Raw genomic sequence first — 23320 nt, 5'->3', positions numbered from 1 at the left:
ATGACGACAATTATACCAAGGACAATGATGATCATAATTGAATGAACTCTTAATTGAATTATTGGAAATTTGATGTGGAGGATAACCAGGATTAAATATGCCATGAAACCAACTGTTATAAACAAATAGAAAGAAATTTTGAATGGGGCAGAAGTGGCAACAAATGGGACTCATAAGAATAAGAATAATTGAACAAATGATGTTTACCTTGAACTTGAGATATTTGATGAATTGACTGTGAGTAAGGATTTTATGCCATTCAAAATCAGTTGTTATGAAAATAATGAATTCAAAATAATGATGCAAATATAGTTTGAAAATAAGTTTTATTGTAAAACTTACACTGTAACTTACAATTGATTTACTGACGATTGAGTCAGCAAATAAGAAAATGATTGATGAAAAGGATATTGGTGCACACAGCCATCCTTGACATTTGAAAATTAAAAATGTTTACAATTTTGATTTCTTTGGGTACAGTGTGAAATCAAAGAAAGTTTTTACTGAAAATTTGTGGAAATTCCAAACTTGAAGTCTTCTCCAATGAGTCCTCTTCATATAAACTTGGAAAAGAGACTTGGATGATTGATTGCTTTACTGTGGAAGCATGGGATAGATGGTGACTTTCTTTTACTGTTGATAATGACTTGCTTTCACTATTGATGAATGATGACTTGCTTTTACTATTAATGAACAGTGAATTTTGTTGGAATAATTGCTGCTTTCACTGTGGAATTGTGCAGATGACTGAATAATTCTATGCTATGTCGGAATTATTGGTGCAAATATTGTCTGAACGCTTCACATGGTGACTTGGAAAGAAGGTTGAATTTTCACATGGCAATTGTCATAGTGTTCACATGGTGACTTGTCATGATGATTGAACTTTTCATATGGCTTTATGCAAATGGGTCCTGTGAATCCTAGTAGTAGACCCACTTATCTGACTGTGTCTTTTGACTCGTTGACTTGGCTGGTTATTATGAAGACGCATCTGAAGATTCGGAGTCTGAAGCTTCTTCTTCTTCTTCAGTGTGGAGCATCGCTACTTCTGCAAGTAATTGTTGTGCTAAATCTTTGAGCTGAGTGGCTTTATTCTTCTTTGAGCCTGATGATTGGGAAGACTTGACTGTTCCTTTGAGGGATGTGGATGGACTAATGTCCGATAATGATTGTTCCGGGATGACTAGCAGTGATGGCTGTGTCGGAATAACTGAAGGTGGAGGTGGAGTAATGGGAAATTCAGTGAGGACCTGATTGATAGTCTTTTGATGGTTGAATTTATCCCACCACTTGACTGATCTGATTCTGTAGACGTCACCTGTTTTGACTTCATAATTCCACTTCATAATCCATTAGACTTTGTACTTGGCCATGAATATTGAGAGAAGTGTAATTCTGTAGTTGAATTTTCTTTTGTCAAATTTCTGTTGGAAATTGGTGGAGAATACCTGCATAAGTTCTTCTGGTAGGAGACTAGCTGTTAGGTTGTGGATTGACAGCCATTTTGGGAACCATGCAGGAAAATTCAATCTGAAACTCTTGTCAAAATTAATGAACCATGAATGACAAAAATCTTCTGTTTGATGGAGAAAGATGTTAATCCATGCATCAATGTAATCAAAGTAATTGTAATGGTTATTAGGAATGTGGACATATTGGGTATGAAGAGTTTTAATTTTGTAAAGGGGGATTCCCTAATCTGATTCGGTTAAAAACCAACCAATGTAAAGAGAATGGTAAAGAATTTTGTTTTCATGGGTTTTGCTATAAAGTGGTTTGAGAGAGATGGACTCTGTTTCGCTGAGAATGGCTTGATAATATTTCAGTATTTTGTGTGGTGTTGTAGGGTGATAATGGAAATATGGTTTTGGCTACTTTATCTAGTGCTTGTTATTGATTGAGATTGAAAGGGATGTTAAAAAGACATTCACTGGGATTTTTCTTGACATACGGTGATGTTTTAGTATAATTGACTGGTTGGGATGATGATGATTGGTATGTAGGGGTTGAATAAGGATCATATTGACTGATTAATGCCGTTTGGTGATTGGGACGTGGTGACTGGTAATTTGGCATATGGTTTCCTAATGTTGAGCCTAAGGGAGTGAAACGATTGGTAATGGCTAAGGCCGATAAAGAATCTGGGCTTAATTCTTGTTTTACTGGTGGTGGTGGTAAAGTGGCTGGAAGCCTCCTCTGATCAGGTCTTTTTGCTATCATTCTTCCCCTGCAAAAATTATCTGGTTAGGAAATCAGGGATGCAATTTTGACTACCTTTGATGTATTCGAATTCAAAATAAAAAATACTTAATATAGCTTGTCATCATGCAAAAATCTATTTGATGCAAAGTTTTGAACATCTTTTTGTAAAACATGTTTTGCAGATTTGCAATCAACTCTAACTAAAAACTTATGATTTAATAAATCATCTTGAAATTTACTAATACATAATACTATAGATAATATTTCTTTCTTAATAGTACTATAATTACTTTGTGCTAGATTCCATACTCCTGAATGGAAACGAACAATTTGCTTAGGAGATCCGAAAGAGATTGACTATTTGAAAATACCCCCGTAACCAATTTAATAGGCATCAGTTTCAACAGTTTTGAAGGAATTAGGAGTTGGAATGCCAAGACAGGGCAAAGTCTGAACATGTGATTTGATTTATTTGACTATGGAAGTATAAGTATTGGACCATTATGAGGGATTTGCTTTTAGATGATCAAACAAGGGTTTGCATTGTTGTCTAAGACGTGGATAGAATTCTGCAACATAATTTAAAGATCCTAAAAATTTTTGTAACTGGGTTTTATCGGTGATTTCATCTGGGAACTTATATGCAAACTGAATTACTCTATCTATTGGCTGAATGGTTGACTGATGGATATTGTATCCTAAAAACCTAATTTTGGTCTGGAATAACTTAATTTTGGTTGTTGAGATAACTAATCCATTTAAACTTAATTATCCTAGCAAACATATTTAAGTGTTTCCAATGCTCATCTATCGATTTGGAATAAATGAGAACATCGTCAATATAAACAATTGAGAAATGACTGTATTGATTAAATATTTCATTCATGATGTTCTAAAATTCTTTTGTGGTTAATTTCTTCTTTTAAGAACTTAACTTGTTGTGATTTTTTGGTAACTAGATTGATGGTTTTTGAGATGCTGTCTTTTCGTAACTGTCTTAATTTTTTGAGATCTGTTTCCATGCAGAACTCAAATGTGATTTTTTGTCCTAACATTTTGTTGGTTATACAGTCATGGTGCACCTTAAAAGGATATATGAGAGCTATGAAAGGGAGCCTTAGAATGACTGGGTCAGAAATGTTTTCGATTAAAACAAATGGGGGTTTAAAACAAACATTGTTTTAACAAACATGAGCTTTTGGAATTTCATATTTTAATTGCACTGAAGATTGGTTTGCTGCACTAAGGATTTCTGTTGATTTATGAAAATACTTAGTGGGAATTAAACCTTCTTGAATACAATTCAAGTCTGCACTTGAGTCGATTAAGGCAATTGTTTCTTACTAGAAGTCTTCAATTATTATTTTTATTTTAGAATACCATTTATGAATCCTAATTTTTTGTAGTAATCCTAAAACTAGGTGTTTTGTTGGGTTTTTTGTGGACTTGGATTCTGATTCTTGGTCGGAGGAAGAACTATTGTGTTCTTCATCATTATTGTTAAGGAATGCTTGTGTTTGGATACTACTAAGATGTGAGCGGATTTCTATGTTTTCTGATTTTAAGGACTTAATTTCTTCCTAAATTTTGTTGACTTCTCTTTGTAGGTCTTTGACCGTAATTTCTTTCTTAGCCTTATTAAAACTTTCCAGGGTTGTACTAAGACTGATTTTTTGGGTTACTTGGGGTTGATTAGTACTGGCTTCTTCTTGAAAGGCTAGCTTATTTAACTTCTTGAGATAAAATAATTTTCATTCAGGGTTGTTGACTTTACTGATTAATTCAATAAGAAGATTTTCTTGTTCTTCTTGCTTATTGAGGACTGAAATTTGGTTACAACAAGCATCTGTGCATCCTATCTTAATGTCAGGGGATGAGACACTACTTGAGGATTGATTGGAAGAAGACGAACCTAAATCATCTTCGGATTGACTATGGTCTGTGTCCCTAAGTTCTAAAACTTGGATTAACTTGGTTTTCTCCTCTTCAGAGATTTTTAACTGGTTGATCATTTTCTTAACTCTACATTTATTTGCATAATGACCGAATTTGCCACACTTGTAGCAATTTCCTTTTTGTTCTTGGTTTTTAGAGTGGAATTTTCTTGAGGGTTTCCTCTTCCACTTGCTGGACTTGGGTTTCTCATAAAATTTATTTGTTTCAAAATTCTTATTTTTGAATTTGTTATATTTGGGATGTCTCCTACTAGAGCACCTATTTGGGTACCTATTGTAGGCTTCTGATTTTATCTTTTTGTTGGGTGGAGCAGTAGGAGGTAATCTGTATTGTTCACAAAATGTTCCTAATTCGTATTTGTCTATTGACTTGTCTTTGTTGACTTGTTTCGTAAATTCATATCAATACACATTTTCAATCCTTCTATCTGGATAAGAATAATAATATTTCCATAAGTAAGGGTATGATATGGTAAGATACCTACTTTGTTAACTAAAACGTTTCTGATTTTATGGGCCAATAGATTTGGTAATCCATTAATGAATTTTTCTTTCCAAAATGGTTGATTACTATCTTCTCTAAGCATGACTCTGGACATGAAAACATCTTTGTACCACCTAAAATCGCTTAAGGTAGGAATGTGGACATGAATTAAACACGTGATCAGGTAGGAATGTGGGAAAGTTAGTTGTCTGGATGAATGTATATTACGTACACTAACTTTACACCTAAATCACATCTCTAACAATGACTACAGGTTTATCCAACCTGATTAAGAGCATTGGCACATTCCTCGTTGTATGAATGGTACCGAATTACCATTTAAAGGACCCTAAATTCTCCCTATGGTTGAGTTTTTAAGGATATTCGAGATGATAATGATCATAAATGAAACCACTGAAGAAAATAGAGTGAATATCTTTGCACCACCTCCAAAATGAGTCTGAAGCTTTGCTTTGGGGCCAATAGGCTGTCTCCCAACTAGGAATACACCACATATGGCCGGCCTGGAGCCTGGTGATTGAGCAGTTTACTTATTTTGGCATGACCATTTGGGACACTTAGGTCAAACAATGATGCTACAATGCATCTCCTTACCCGAAGTAAGGATCTTGTGCCTACAAACATACTTTGCCAAGACCCGCTTGTTTTGGGAAACTTGATTTTTATATCATCCCTGGCAAAGATAGGAAACGACTCATTTTTCACAGTGGATTCAAGGGAATATATGTGGACTAATCCAACCAAAATGCGGACCATATAAATACTTACAGTTTTGGTTGATGAATTGACAAACTGGCCACATGTTTGTCCACACATATTGCTGCTAAACTTCATGGCATATTAAGGGCTTACCACCCTACTTATCCCTTAAGGTCCAGGAGATTGGATAATGTCGGAGAGTTTATATCGACGGTTTTTTGATAAAGTATTGCATGTGTTTTGGGTTTATAATTGAACATCGAATTCCCATGTTCACCCCAAATAGCCTCGCCTAGTGATCATAAAGCGTAATTTAAATGATCGCTAGGATTTTGGTGAACGTACCAAGTTTTCGATTTCTGCCTAGGGCTATGCAATTTGGTACGCAGCTATATTAGTCCGCTTTGAGGCCCATTGCCACCCAACCTATATGACGTTACAGTTCGTTACTGGGTACGAACCTGACGATTTTCATATTTACACATTTGGGTGTGCATTCCATGTGCCAAGTTATGCCGCCGCAACGTACCAACTTAGGTCCTCAAAGGAGGATGTGTATCTTTTGTCGATGATGATTCTCCTTCACACTAGCTCTCTTCGAGCCCATGCATGTGATCTCTTTACCGCTCATTTGTGGGTTGTCACTTTAATGAGACAATGTTCCCGCTGTTAGAGGGAGATGAGAACATCAACGTTCTTGGAGAACAGCACGAATTTGTGTGGACGTTGCCCACTATGTCTCATCTCGATCCCCATACCGCACAAGTATGATAAGCAAGTGTGATGAATTCTAGATTTCAGAATGTTGCTCTAAATGCATTCTTCTGACCTAGCTAAAGTGACGAGATCATATACCAGTTGCAAACATGCCTGCAAGGATAGACGTACTCAACGGACGTCGAGTCAACATCCCTGGAGGGTGTGTCATCCTTGTTGGACGGTCCGGTACACCGGCGGATAGCCAATCAATATGTCTTGGCTTGGAGCATGACAGATCACTCAATTCATAAGATTTACTTCCCTAGAAGAGGAAGACACGGCATAACAATGAATCCATACTTGATCGATGTCTCAAATAATTTCCATCTCATGAGATTAATCTGGATTACTCCTGAGACTTGAAGTTCTTGGTCCAGTATACTTGTTTGGATGAGCTAAATGGAATTGAAATGAGATTACCATCAATGATGTTTTCACTTATATGGTAGTTACCAAGATGAATTAAAAGCGACGATATCAAACCGTGTTCCGTTGATTAAGTGACAACATAGAACTGATTGGATAACCGAAATTACAATCTAGGTCAAATTCCTTACCAAAGTATGTATTAAACCTATCGTTCCTACATTACCCAAGGCAACCCTATTGTGTTGCAAGTGGGAAATGAAGTGTTATGAGATGAATGAAATAGTGTGATATGATGCACGCCTTAAGACACAAGGTTTTTTTCAAACGTCCTGTGATTGATGATAGCATTACGAAATGTGGTTAGTGTTTTCTCCATGAGGATATAGATACGGAGATTTAAATGTAAGTTCTCAAAGAATTACATGAACTGGCTCAAATAGTTCCAAAAACCACATGAACTGGCTCCGTGGGGATATAATGTTTTCTCCGACGGATGTGGTATACCCGTCTAAGTGATTCTTTGATCAGTCAGGGATATGAATTATGCCCTTGTGTGTTAAACTATGAAGTCTTATTCTGAATTACTAGAGTGACATTTTATGTCGTCGACACGAATCTCACTAAGACTCCGGAAGAGCTTGAGAAAATTGCCTCAGACCTGAAGATGGAATTTGAGATGAAGGATCTTGGGAAAATTCTTTTATGCCTTGACCTGAATTTGAAGCATTGTTCTAACGGTATTTTGGTCTACCAATCGAACTACACCCTAAATATGTCACCCTTGAGTATACCTTTGATTGTCCATACATTATATGCAAATGAGACCCTTGAAGAGGTTATGGAATCCGAAATTCCAAATCTAAAATTCAACTTTGCGCTTCGTTGTACTTAGCTCATTGTATTAAGACATGACATCTCATTCACTGTTGATCTTGGTAAAGATGCAGCACCGCGCCTACATGCAACCATTGAATTGGTATTAAAAACGTACCCTGAAGGTACTACGAGGGCAAATCCCAACACATCTCGAGCGAATCCAACCCCCTGATCCTCGAAATGATGCTTGCCTTGTTTGTTATGCTGACGCTGGTTACTTATCAAACTCGCGCAAGGCAAAATCCCCAAATGGTTATGTCTTTACTGTTACGGATATCGCAATATCTTGGAGGTCCACGATATGACCTTAGTTGCGAAATTTTTGAATCGTTCCAAGACTCACCTTACTTCACTATGCCACAAGTGAGACATGGTTAGAAGTTCTTGTTGAGCATATTTGAAGTACTTGCTGTGTTTTCATCCATCGTTGAGTCCCAACGACGATCCATGAAGATTGTGCCGCATGTATCCACCCGACCAAGACATGATACATAAATAAAGTCAACGCCAAGACATATTATGTCTACATTTACATCAGCAATGCATCAGGAGATTGAAGTCATCCAAGCCGATCCCAGACAACCTTGCCGACCTCTACATGACGTCATTGCCGAAGTCAACCTTCCAGAAGCTTGTTCGAAGAATTGGTATGCCTAACTATCATATGCAATGCTTGTAGTTCTCATTTGGAAGTTATGTCAAACTCAGGGGAAGCATCCAGAAGTATATTGACTTAATTTTAATGTACTCTCTTTCCCTACGATTAGGAGCATTTTTCCCATTGGGTTTTTGCTACCTAACTAGGTTTTAACGAGGCACCCATCCTGGGCTGATCATACCCTTATGAGCTATTCTACTTGCATCCAAAAGACTTTTCTCCTTAGACTATGGGTTTTTCTCCCACCTTGGGTTTTACCATAGCAAGGTTTTGTGAGTTTTACTTTTTTATGCATTCTTCCGTTGATCTAAGACTCTTATTCGCACATTGTGTCGATGACTTCATCAACTTTACTTCATTGCTAAGGGCCTGATATGCCATTTACTTGAGTATTTACAGGGAGTGTTGCAGTCCTATTAGATTAGGAATGTGATTGTGTAAATCCTAGTACATCTTGGAATATCTCTTATATTCCTATTAGGAATTGATTCCCTATTAAGTGTAGTAATCCTAAAGGGTAAGGGATTAACCTTCCCTACTACTATAAATAAAGACACAATGGGGTGGAATGACACACGCCCACAATTACACATCTTTCTCTTCTTCTCTCTATTGCTGCCGCACCTCTCTCTTTATGGCCTCTATCATTGTTCAGTAAATTATGGCTACAACTGTTAAAAAATTATTATATGTAATTAATTTATCTATTTGTAAATTTATGATTAGCAAATAATAGATTTTGTAGGTAAATTAGTATTAAATAAAATAATATTTCTTTATTATGTAGGTAAATTATTTTGCATGTATTTTTCATATATTGGGTATGTATAGTATGTAGGTAAATTATTTTTTATGTATTTTACATAGATAGGGTAAATTATTTTGAGCAATATAGCATTTTAAAATTTGAATTGTAGGTGCACCAGTTGAATCAAATAACATTTTTTTAGGTAAATTATTTTGAATGAAATTTTACATATATTAGTTGACACACCCCGACCCGGAATGTCCACAAAGACTCCGAATCGAGCTGTGCTGGCTTCTTCACCTTCCAAGTGTCGGCCAACACAACTCGATTCGGAGTCCTTGTGGACATTCCGGGTCGGGTGGTGTCATTAGTTTTATATATATATATATATATATATGTGTGTGAAATAATTTACCTACATTAAAATGTAAAATCTAATTTTAGTGACTTAATTAAGCATGTCAATACATTAGACATGTTTTATTGTTATTATATATTAGACAATGAATTTATAACAAATGTTTTTTTTTAGTAAAATTAGTAATTCTCCCTTATAATTCGCATGGTATTAATTTGTACATCAAACATTCAAATAGGGGTATTTTAGGCATTCAGAAAATTTTAAATGTGTTAAGTCAAACATAATTAATGAATTTGTTGATGTGGAACCTGACCAATGAGTTTTATTCGAGTAAAAAACTTATGTCGGATTTTATGTGAAGAAAATTAAGTTTTAGGGGCTAAAGTTATATTTTCAGTAAAATATAATGTATAATATCAACTCATCATTAATATTGTGTCTTAATTATATATATATAAACACCTTACAGTAAAAGAATTAAAAAGAGTAGAGTTTACTTGACGTTCCTAAGGGTGGATTTAATCAAGTCAACTAGACTGAAATAGTGGTACAACCTCATAGAAGGGTTTGACCCGGCTCAAGAAAAATACAGCTACTTAAATATTCCAAAATTATTTCAGTAATAAGCATTTCTTCTCATGGCCTTGCAAGCATTTGTTCTCAATAAACAGTATAAGCAACCAGATATTGAATAAAAAATTGATCGCAAAACTTAGAAGCAAGATTCTTGCTTGCTTTACCATATATTAAGGAACTTTAAATTTAAATAGTAAAATGAAAGCTATAAATCTGTGCTGCAAAATTTGTAGCTTTTATAAAATGCTTATGGACCGAGTGTACGTGTGGGAGCCACTTTTTATAGAGGTTTTCACGATTCTGTAAAGATGTATTAGTTGTTCCAAATGATGACAAGTGTAAAGTTCCAGATGATGGCAAGTGTGCGTAGATTAGGTCGCCTATGTGATTAACTTTATTGTTGACAGTTAGCTTACTTAGAAACTAAGAAAACCTTATCTATATACATATACATATATATATATATATATATATCTTTGTAAGAATTCATTGATTCAATATACAAGCTACAATTTCTTCTCTCTAAAACTGTTATTCTCTCTCAATTGTTTCTCTCTCCATCAAGAACTCATATGAAGAACAATCATTTCCCTGCATTCTAATATGGTATCTTCACCGATGATGGATTTCTCTCAATCTTGAGTTGCTTCTTGCTTCCGCATTCATGATATGTATGTTTTGGTGTGATTTTCTGCTCTCATCTTTTTCTCCATAGAACTGCGAATTCTCTTCTCTGTTAAGTTGATCTGTAAAGTTTCTACAAGATTGTGCTCGCCTAGTGTTCGATCAATTGCATGACTACAAGTTTTTTGGATCGATATCAGTTTTCTTCTCACAAATCTATTTACAATTCGAATTCTTCGTGTAATTTTTCAAAATTTGTCCTTTGAAACCCTAATTTTGTGAATCTTTCGCAAACTCTCAATTTCTTGCATACTTTCCTCCACTATTCTAAAAATCTCTGCCTAGAGTCGCCTAGGCACTAAGCGACTGGCCACTGCCCCGATTAATGCTTAGGTGTTTGAAAATTAAGAAAAGGCGCCTAGTCATGTTGAGGCACCCGCCTAAACCGTCTAGTCACCCGCCTAGACACCTGCTTAGGTCACAACTCACTTATACAAAGAATATATAACTTTCGTTGTGTATTTCATTTTATTAATAAATTGTAAGTGACTTGTTGCATACTTAAATGAACACACTTTATATCCTTGTTCCTCATGTTTTCATTACGTTCCAATACTTTATAAAATATATATCATTCTATTTTTTAGTTTATGATGAAATTATATATATTTTAAGTATAAGCAGACACTTATTTACATGGAATATAATAGATTTACTTAAATCCGCCTAATCCTCTTAGGTGCTCGCCTAGGCTATACCTAGCCACCTAGGCGCTACCTAGCCACCTAGGCGTTAAGCTGCAGCTCGCTGCCCGACTAGTGCCTAGTGTCTTTTGGAACCTTGCTTTCCTCTACAAACATGGTGACTACAGCACAATTACAAATTGTACAGTCTCCTATTACAAATCTCATCCTGAATGTCTCTAATTTTGTTATTGTGAAACTTGATGATACAAATTATTAATTAAATTTATCATTAGGGTTTCAACATATTTCTCTATATTCTTCTCTCATAGGAGGCAACACATATATATACATACTCAATCCTTGTACTACAAGGAATATTAAAGACATAAAAGGAGAGTTATACCCAAACTAGGAAACACAATTACATTCCTTTTTTATTATTGTTGACTCACGCCAACACTCCTCCTCAAGTTGGTGCATAGATATCACCTAGGCCCAACTTGTCGAGTGAGTCTTGAAACCTTCTTGCAGAAACTGCATGAGTTAGAATATCAACCAACTATTCTTCTGTCTTCATAAACGGAATGTCAACCAACTTAACATCCAACTTTTCTTTGATAAAATGTCTATCCACCTCAATATGTTTGGTCCTATCATGCTACACCAGATTGTTAGCTATCTCCCGTGCTGCTTGATTATCACAGTACAACAGCATAGAACCTTTTGGTTTAAACCCTATCTTCGTGAGTAGAACTCGAAGCCATAGAAGCTCACAAATACCATGTGCCATTCCTCTGTACTCAACCTCGGCCGAAGACCTTGCCACCACATTTTGATTCTTACTTCTCCATGTCATAAGATCACCAGCTACAAATGTGAAGTATCCAAACTTAGACCGCCGATCAGTGATATTTCCAAGCTAATCTGCATCGGTATACCCTTTCACCTCCATATGCCCATGTTTTCTATACATCAACCCTTTTCTTGGAGCTCCTTTTAAGTAACTCAGAATCCGCATTACTGCTACCATATGATCTTCATTAGGAGTATGCATAAATTGACTCACCACACTTACTGCATAAGCAATATCTGGCCTTGTAAGCGACAAATAAATCAACCACCCTACCAATCTTTGATACCTTTCCCTATTCACTAGGACTTGATCCTGATAAATTGCTAGATGATGATTCTACACAATAGGTGTATCCACTGGGTGTATCCACTGGTTTACACCCTAACATACAAATTTCAGACAAAATATCCAATACGTACTTTCTCTGAGATAAGTATATTCCTTCCTGAGACCTAGCCACTTCAACTCCTAAGAAGTATTTAAGTCCTCCAAGATCTTTCATCTCAAACTCAGAAGATAAATGCCCTTGCAGACGTTCGATTTCCATGTATCATCTACACATATGATAAGCAGAGTTACCTTAACATCCTTGCGTTTGATGAACAACGTATGGTCTACGTTTCCTTGTCGATACCCATACTTCTTCATTACTTGGGTGAACCTCCCAAACCATGCTATGGGTGACTGTTTAAGGCCATACAGTGCCTTCCGAAGTCTACACACTTTCCCACTGGAGTTCGCAGCGCCATAACCTGGAGGAAAATCCATGTATGCCTTTTCCTCTAAATCACCAAGTAGAAAAAGCATTCTTAGCATCAAACTGTCTCAAAGGCTAGTCATGGTTCACAGCAAGAGATAATAAAACTCTAATAGTATTCATCTTTGCAACAGGAGCAAAAGTCTCGTGATAATCAATCCCAAAGGCTTGGATAAAACCTTTAGCCACTAGCCTCGCCTTGTATCTATCAATCGTTCCATCTACCTTATGTTTAATAGTGAACACCCACTTGCACCCCACAAATTTTTTTCCTTTGAGAAGTGGGACCACACTCCATGTATTATTCTTTTGTAGTGCTTTTATTTCAACTTCCATTGCTTCTGCCCATTTCGAATCATTCAAAGCTTCCTTAACTCTAGTAGGTATTTTGATGCTTTCCATTTGCTGAACAAATGCACAGTATTTCGGTGAAAGTCGATGAGTAGAGACATAGTTTGAAATGGAATACCGCACATTTCCTTTTGGTAAGTATATGTCTGGTGGTTTTCCTCGATTTTGTCAAGAAGGCAACATATAAGATGGTTCAATAATTTCAAAGTGGGTACTTACCTCGGGAATATCCGTTAGAGTATGAGGGAGTTTGTTACTGTCTTCCCTCACTGGAACTATTACTTAAACTTGGGCTAGCAACTGCAGATGGACAGACAACAGCAACAACGTCATCATGCAACCTATCATTATTCTGATTGGGTACAACATGTGGCCCACTTGGGCAAGCATCACACGGTCTTAACCCATTCCCTCTGCCATAGTCAGCACGACCATCAAGGCAATCACAATTAGCTTCATTTGGACTAGTTTGGTCAGTAGCATCTGGGCCAATTTGGTATAAAAGCCTATTTGGGCTATTTACAGAAGCAGTAGGCATAATATCGAACAAGCCATAATCTTCAAATAAGGTTGTCTCCCCCTGAGAAGTATGGCTGGGAGGAAAAAATAATTCATCTTCTAAGGAGGTAACATCCATGAGACGTACGTATGTCAAGTGGATGGATGATAACATCTATAGCCTTTTTGTTAAGGATTAAAGCCAAGGAACACACACTACACTGCACACGGATCAAGTTTGCTTCTTTGATTTTTGTGAAGATGAACATATGCCATACAACCAAAAACTCAGGGTTCGAGATGAAGAGTGGAAATGAGCAAAACATGATCAGCAAGCACGGCTAAGGGGGTTCTAAAAGAGAGAACACACAATGGCATTTGATTCATGATATAAATAGCATAAGTGACTGCATCAGCCCAATATGTCTTGGGTGCACAGCTACCAATAAGAAGGGCATGAGTAATCTTAAGGATGTGCCGATTTTTTCGTTCAACAACTCCATTTTATTGTGGGGTCTGAGGACACGTAGTTTCATGAAGAATGCCTTTTTCTGTAAAAAAACTAAGAAAGATCCTAATTAAGATACTCACCACCATTGTCTGACGGAAGCACTTTAACAGGGAGTGAATACTGATTATAGACCATGTGATAAAACGCTTTGAAGATGTCACCCACATCACTTTTATTTTTCATGAGGTACAACCAAGTCATCCTAGTGCAATCATCAACAAATGTTACAAACCAACGCACACCATGCTGAGTAGTAACCGAAGATGGCCCCCACAACATTATGCTCACTAAGTCATCCTAGTGCAATCATCAACAATTGTTCTCTGAGTCAAACTTTGAGAATAAAATGCCCGATGACTTTTAGCTAATGTGCAAACATTACACTTTAATGAAGAATCTGGAATATTACGAAATAATGACAGAAGTAATTTTCTTAAATAACCAAAAGAAGCATAACCAAGATGACGATGCCATAACTGAACAATCTTCAACCTTTAAGTATTGCGACCTTGAACTTGATGTACACGTCCTTGTGCAACATCATCAACATAGTACAACCCTCTCCATTTAGTACCACGCCCAACGATTGCTTGAGTCCGGATATCTTGAAGTAAACAAAAAGATGAAACTTAAGCATAACACATTCTAATTGTTTAGTGACCTGTCCCACAGATAACAAAAGGCTAGAGAGTGAGGGAACAAGTAAGCAGTTGTGTAGGGAAAGAGTAGGAGTGAATGTTATCGAACCCACCCCTATAACTGGAGCAATACCACCATAAGCAATGACTGTACTATCTCGTGGTGGTTGTGTTGTCGAATTAAAAAGAGTACAATCATAAGTCATATGATCAGTGGCTCCGGAGTCAATAATCCAACCTGTGTCAAGATCAATAGATGCAATTAAAGTTGTGCTCATGTTACCTGGATCACTGGATTGCCCTTAAGAATTAATTAAATTTAAAAAGGATAGCTCCTGGCCCAGACTGTCTAAGTCAAATTCTGTACACGGCTGGTATCTGTCAATAGCCAATTGGGCCTACACCCATCTTGTTATTCTTGTCCATATTAGATCGCTGCTTTATTGGATATTGGGCTCAAAGCTCTACAGGCCCAGCCCATTGAAGATCACTGTCGCATGGTCTACTGGATGATTCATTCAAGGGAGTTGCTGACTCCAAGAAGGTAATCATGGCTTGGTTGTCTGTCATGGAAGAAAACTGTTGGTGCTTTAGTGTTTTAAATTTCTAGGTTTTTATTTCCTTCTTCTTCTTCTTTTTGGCATTGTCTCTTGCTTCGAGACAATGAGATGAAGATTTCTTCCTTCTTTTAGTAGGGTGAGTGGCGTCTCTTGCTTCGAGACGTTGCTGGAAATTTTTCCTCTTTTTTTGTTTTTGGGGTTTTCAGAGATCGGTAGCTAGGATAAGGGAGAAAGAGACAGGCTGAAACCAGCTCTGATACCAAGTTAAATTTATCATTAGGGTTTCAATATATTTCTCTATATTCTTCTTTCATAGGAGACAACACATATATATACATACTCATTCCTTGTACTACAAGGAATATGAAAGACATAAAAGGAGAGTTATACCTAAACTAGGAAACACAATTACATTCCTATTGTATTATTGTTGACTCATGCCAACATTATCTTGTATGGAACTATCAAATTCGTTTGCTTCTTGAAAGTCATGGGATTCTTAACTTTGTTGATGGCACTCGCACATATCCTACAAGATTTAAAGATGATTCAGATGTTGAAGGTGTTGAAACTGAAAAGTTTCAGATTTAGAAAATGCATGATCGTGCTCTCATGCAATTGATTATTGCAACACTGTCTAGCACAACCATGTCTTGCATCATTGGTTGTCTCAATTCTCATGATATGTGGACTAATTTGAAGGATAGATTTTCCACAGTTACAAAATCAAGTATCTTCCAATTAAAAACTGAGTTACATAATATAAAGAAAGGTTCTGATTCAATTTCTCAGTATCTTCAAAGGATCAAGGATGTTAAGGATCATCTCTCTGCAACAGGAGTGATCTTTGAAGATGATGATATTGTTATTTTGGCACTTAAAGGCTTGCCTGCTGAGTACAATACTTTTCGAACATTTATAAGCGGGAGAGAATTTCACTAAAGGATTTTAGGTCCCAATTATTGGCAAAAGAATTTATTGTTGAAAATAACTCTGTGAGTGAAACTTTTGTGTTAGCCATGATGACAAATGCCATTAAAGACAAAAGAAAGGCTCTGATGCTTGGAGAATGATCCACTCAATCTCAATCACATAATTACAATGCTAGTGGGTTAAACAACACTGGCAATTATAATGGTGGATCTTCTAACTACATAGGATACAGTTCTAATTACTGAGGTAGAGGAAGAGGCAAAAATAACTACAATTCCAATACTAGAAACAATTCTAGTTTCTCAAATTCAAGTGTAGGAATTCTTGGTCCAGGAAAGCCTCATGTATCTACATGTCCTAATCATGGTTATGAAATTTCAACTTGTCCAATTTGCAGCAAAATAGGGCACATTACTCCTAACTATTTTCAAAGACACTCATTTACCTCTACTTCATCCTCCAAGCCATAGTGTCCAATTTACTAGAAATTTGGACACACTACTTTGCAATGTTATCACAGGGTTGACTTTTCATATCAAGGAAGGGCTCCATCTCCCAATCTCTATGCCATGCATAAAACCTTTCAACCATCTTCACCTCAGGAACAATTTTAGGTGGTTGATATAGAAGCAACTTCTCACATCACTTCTGACTTGGCAAATTTTAATCTAGCAACCCCATTTCCTGGCATAGATACAGTAACCATAGCTAGTGGTTCAGGTTTGCAGATTTCACATATTGGTTCCAGTACCTTAAAGACACCTAAATATGCATAGTGTTCTAAAAATTGGCATGGGCGCTGGGTGGCGGAGCCTTGACTTGATTTAGGCCAAAGCGTTTACTTAAGGCGAGAAGGATTTAGGTGGCTACCTAGGCCCTCTAGGTGGCGCTATGCGGCGGTCTAGGTGGCTGCAAATCCCAAACTTGCTGCAACTTTCGCAATAAATTTGAAACTTTCGATGTCGTAAGTAGCAGCAAAGCCTCGGTGATCTTCTATAGATTGCCGTCTATGAACAAATGAGAAAGATAGAGAGAGAGAGAGAGAGAGAGAGAGAGAGAGAGAGATGAGGGGTATTTGACATTTAATCTGAAGTAGTGTGAGCTGCAAATTCACAGATTTAGTTTGAGGCTCTAAAAGGGCTAAGGAAGAAGAAGAAACGAAAAGGTATAATAGAAAGGGTTTTTTCAATTTTCAAGGGGTCAAAAGCTGTGATGATCTGGGGACTCCACTTTTAGGAATGTGAAAGAGGTGGAGTGGCACACGGTTTTGAATTATGAAACCACCCACTATGTGGGCTTTTTGTCTTTTCAAAAGTTTGAGATTTATAAATATAATATATATATATAAAATTATCTAAATCTGCCTAGCCTACCTAGGCGTCACCTAGGCCCCGCCTGGCCACCTAGGCACTAGGCCCCAGCTTACTGCCCAACTAGCGCCTAACGCCTTTTAGAACCATGAATATGCATTTGAATTGAAGAAAATTCTGCATGTTCCCCATATATCTCAGCATTTATTACCCATTTATAAACTTTGTAAGGATAACAAATGAAGATTTATATGTGATAAGTTCTATTATTGGATTCAGAACAAGGTCATGGGGAGAATCCTCCTCCAGGGACTGTGTGGAGCTGGCTTGTACCCCATTCCCTTCTACATTCCACAACATCTCATAAATCAAGCACAACAACCATCTGCATTCACTGCAAAACAATTATGTTTTCTTGGATAGCAAGTCAAAATAACTTTGTGGCACCACAGGCTAGGACACCCTTCTAACATAGTGATATTTGGAATGCTAAAACGATCCAATATACCTATGCATGTTTCTCATGTGTCTTCTGTTTGTAAATCATGTTTAGAGGGAAAGTTTACAAAACTCACTTTTGTTTTTCTTGCAAATAAAACTGTAAAACCCTTGGAAGAGATACATAATGATGTTTGGGGGCCTTCATCTACTATTTTAGTTGAAGGTGACAAGTACTATGTTACTTTTGTGGATGAATGTACCAGATTTACTGGATTTTCCCATTGATAAATAAAAGTGACGTATTCAGTGTTTTTGTTCATTTTATCAGTTTCTAAATACTTAGTTTTATGCACATGTCAAAGTATTTCAAAGTGATGGGGAAGGTGAATACTCTAGTGACAATTTTAAACAACTTTTGCTTAACAAGGGTATGATTCATAAAAAATCATGCCCCTATACCCCTGAGCGAAAACATAGAAACATTTTTGAAACAGCCATCACACTTTTACAAAATGCTTCCATGCCCTTTAAGTATTGGTTTCATGCCTATGCTGCTTCTGTGTACCTTATCAATATAATGCCCTGTCAAACCTTACACATGTCCTCGCCATACAAATGCTTGTTTGGTAACCCTCCTCGGATTTCTCTTCTTAAAATTTTTGGTTGTGCATGATATCCACTTATAAAACCCTACAATACCACTAAGTTGCAACCCAAAACAACTCAGTGTGTGTTTACAAGATATGCATGCCAATATAAAGGGTATTTGTGTCTTAATCTTCATTCTGGCAAGATCATGGTCTCCAGACATGTCTTGCTTGATGAATTTAATTTTCCATATTCAAACTTTAAACATTCATCCACCATATTTCATAACATTTCATCTCAGCAAATGGTATATGTCAATATACCACATACATTACCACCATTAGTAACTTCACAAAACACAGTCATTCCTCCTTAACCATCTCATTCACCTGCTTTATCCCCTACAACCTCAGTGTCCTCAAATTCCATAACCACTAGAGCCACAAAGTTGTTCAATCCCCTTCCTTCTAGTGCCTCAGAGTCTTTGGATTTCTCTAACCCTATTCTACCCTATGAGCCAGCATCTCAAGATTCTACACAGTCTCCAATTCCTATTGATCTACATTTTCAACCAGAAGATCTATCTATTGTCGCTACCCTACCTTCAGTAAGTTTGCATCCCATGCAAACTAGGTCTAAAAGTGGAATTTCCAAAAATAAAGTATTCTCTGCAACTCTTCAACCACCTTTAAATGTAATTGAACCTACTTCTTACAAGTCTGCTAGTAAATTTCCTTGTGGCAAGTAGCTATGCCAGAAGAGATAGATGCTCTTCATGTTCAAAAGACTTAGAGCTTAGTTCCCTTACCTTCTGGGAAGAATTTGGTTGGTATTAGGCTTGTATTCCACGTCTTTGTTTTCTATTTCCCCTACTCCTGAATAAGAAAAGAATACATTGATAAGAACAGCTCTTTCTATAACCTTTTGTTTATTTGCAACACCATTGTCACCCTAACAACAGCTATCAAATAACTACTAAATAGGATAGCTATTGCTCTCTTTCTTTGTAGTACAAGTAGGAAAGTTAGGAGAAGCATGAAGGAAAAAGCCTCACATCGATCTGTGATGGATCAAATTTTGCAATAGCTTATAGAAGTTGGCTATTACCCATATTGTCAGTTAGTGATGGAACCTCAACTTTCTTTTTAGTATCAGAAGAGCTGGCTCACCTGTGAAGCTCAACGGCCAAATGTGTTTGACTTGAAAATTTGTTACACGTGAGGAGGTATGAGAATGCGATGGACAAAGTGTCGCATTGGTGATGAACAAACTTTGCAAGGACTTGTGTGAGATTTTGAGCTACTTCTCACACTACAATTTTTTTTCTTCCGGTAACACACTTCTCGCATTACCAATCAATTTTACAATGGAACTTTAACATTTGAACTTGCCATCCACATGAGTTGAACCTAAGACCTCTCACATACAATTGAAAAGGAATACCATTAAACTATAGTACTAATGACAACAAAACGATTATATTAATAATCTAAAGGCCATCATATTTCTTTATTACTTACCTAAAATGCTAGGAGCATGCAAATAATTAATGGGTAATGCTAGCTAGGGAGACCAAATTTCTAAACCAAATTTTGTAAACCAAATGATGCAGATATTGATGATTGGATTATTACTTAAGTGTTGATTAACATGCTTGTGGTAACACATTATTTGGTTTGCAAATTTGATTTAAAATTTTGATATCTCTAGCATTATCCATAATTAAATAAAATTATGATCCAAATGAAAACACTACGACACACGTCGACCCGGAATGTCCACCTGGACTCCGAATCAAGCTGTGTTGGCCGACACCCGGAGGGTGACGAAGCCATAAAGTGTTGATGTGGAAAATGTGAATAAATTTAAACCCAAAACTGCCTAAATATAAGAGTGCGCTAGTAAGCGGGAATGAACCCATTTCTCATGTCATGTCAGAGCATACGTAAAGTACAGTAGAGTAGTTTGAGAGTTATACCATCGAAGGTAATCACCAATACCAAGATTTGCCAAGAATCCTCATCGATACAAAAACTCAGCCACTACAACCTGGAGGGGCGAAAAACAAAGGTAAATGGGCCTGAAAATAAAGTTTTAATAAAACCTTTCTGAAAACATTATAACCTCTCACCTAAAACAAGTATAGTTTCCAAAATATACATACTATGTGAGTGGGCCTGAAATTAAAGTTTTAATAAAACCTTTCTGAAAACATTATAACCCCTCACCATAAACCAAGTATAGTTTCCAAAGTATACATACTATGTATACTTACATAGTCTGCAAAATCTCAAGAATTCAATACGGCACAATAATTCGTAAATAAGTGCATGATGTCAGTAATCGTATATTCTCGCATAAGCAAACATATCTTATCAAGCGCTCATCGACACATGCTGACACACGAGTTCATGTAAAGGTATTCTGACATGAACATGACTAGGTGTAACCATGATATATGCTCTAGTACTACAATCACGTGAAGACTGGCGCTATGCACAACACATACGAGTCCTAATTACCTATAACAATCTAAGACAGGACTGGCACCTACAATGGATCCAAAGTGAGCGTACGGTGCGATGTGCACATACAAGTGAAAGACTGGCCTAGGCCCGAGCAAGTACTAACACTGGTGCAGCAAACAATGAGCAGATAACACAAATATAGTCATGCCATAGTGATTCGATAGTCTTAATCAACATAATATCATTCATAGCCATAAATATAATTATGGCATCAATAATAATACTCATACCTGTGCATCCCATAGGATGTAGCATAACTTCATAATTTCTATCAATGTGCTAAATCTTATGAGCGTCATGCTAATCTACACGTATTGCAAAAAACTCTTTATGAAATGTATGAATGGAAACTAACAATTACACACACACACACACACACACACACACACACTATATAAAAGAAAAGACCCACTCACAGATAATTGCGAGGTCGCAACCATTCGAACTAAGGAAGTCAGAGTCTCCAATAATAATCTCACCTAAGCATAATATTGAAAATCATTAGTAAAACTCCACTAAGACAATTAAATTTGGGAAAACAGAGTGTGGATTTGGAATCAGGACATCGAAATATGCTAAGGAGGGTCCCCAGTAAATTTTGTAAAAGTCAACGGAAAAATCAACGGTTAACCCTAAAAAGTCAACCGAGATGCCCTGGTGGTCAACTACGTTAAAACTTTAGAATTTCACTACATGGATGATAAAAACGGACTCGGGGCATTAAAATTAGCCTACGAGTGTTTCCGAGAAAATTTCTAAAAAGTCAACATAAAGAATATTTCAAAGAATATTCTTAGAATATTCTAAGCCCATTTCAAACTGGGCCAAGCTGGAAATAGTGGCCCAATTGTTGAGGAAGAACACCGGAATTTGGCCAGGAAATTCTTCGATTCTGTTTAAATTCAAAATTTACTAAACTTAGTCATGTCATATACTAAAATGAAGATCAAGGAACAAGGATTTGAATAGTACCATTAGTTGCCTTAGCTGTGGTCGGATTTCGCTGGAAAATGGCTTGAAAACCGTCGGGTTCTCATTGGAAAAACTGGGTTTGAGTTCTAGGATGCTTCCTGCACTAATCGTCACTAGATTTCTTGTGTAAGCTCAAAATCAAGCTAGGGATCGGAAACTAAAATAATAAGGAAATTTGAGTCCTTACTGAGTCGAGAATGGGAGAAATCGCCAGGTTTTTCTCCAGCATCCATATGCAACGCGCACAGAGGGGGAGAGAGAGCGTGATGACGTTTTCGATGAAGGGAAGGGGAGGTGTAGGTCGATGATGATGGTGGTTGGTAGTGGTGAGACTCGTCGGAGCAACGAAGGCCGGTGATTGAGCATCTCTGCACTTCCAAAGAGGGAGATAGGTGGAAGAGCTGAGGGAGAGAAGGGGAGAGTTAGAGAGAGAGTGTGATGAGGTGGCGACATTTGAGAAGAGGTCGGGAAAGTACGGGGACACAAGATAGGTGGAGTGGAGTGTAGGTGTGGGACCCACAACATAGAAATGTTCATAAGAAAATAATAAAATAACTAAGGGTCAAATATCTAGAATTGTGAATTTACCACAATGCCCTTCAACTTTGTAAGTCCGTAAATTCTTCTTCGTAACTCCAAATTCGATTCTGCTTGCGCCGACGTGTTCAATAGAATAGTAGCTCGTACACGTCTCGAAAAAATGGTCAACTAACTTTGCCTCTGGGGCATTTTCATCGAATCACTCTTTTAAAATTTATAAAATCGTAAAATTAGGACGGGTAGTCACAATCTACCCACCTTAAAAAATTTTGTCCTCGAAATTTGAAATCATTTGCTATATATAATATACTCCAAAAGATAGGAAGAAAGTATATATAAGGAAGAAATCAGGCTAAAGCGGTTGCATAAAAGAGAGTGTCATTCCGTCACGATCAGATTGCAATGATTCCTCTTTCAAGCCAGACCTTGTATCTGTGGCAAAGGCTTTTTTTTTCTGAATATATGCCAATCAGCGTTCTTGTGAGCCCAGAAGTTTCAGATGTCATACACTCTCAAAGCAGCAAGCTTGGTTCTTTTTCTCATGGGTTAACATATTCTGAACACCCCATAGCCTGTGCAGTTGCGATTGAAGCACTCAAGATCTACATAAGTAGTTGAAAGGCATTGAAGAATATGTGAAGGAACTCAAGTTTAAGCACAAGTAGTTGCAACTTGTAAATGTATTGATAGCTGATGGTGAAAAAAATATGTAGACTTTCATGTAAAGCAAAATCCATTCCCCATTTTGTTTATGAGATGAATAATATTTTCAATAAAGCATCTTTTATCTCTTAAAAAAAATTTAGACAAGAAAGTGGA

The sequence above is a fragment of a genome, unplaced genomic scaffold, assembly GCF_019419815.1.
Source record: "Pyrus x bretschneideri cultivar Hongxiangsu unplaced genomic scaffold, Pyrus_bretschneideri_v1 Contig142, whole genome shotgun sequence".
Taxonomy (NCBI): Eukaryota; Viridiplantae; Streptophyta; class Magnoliopsida; order Rosales; family Rosaceae; genus Pyrus; species Pyrus x bretschneideri.
Note: the sequence above shows the minus strand (reverse complement) of the source record.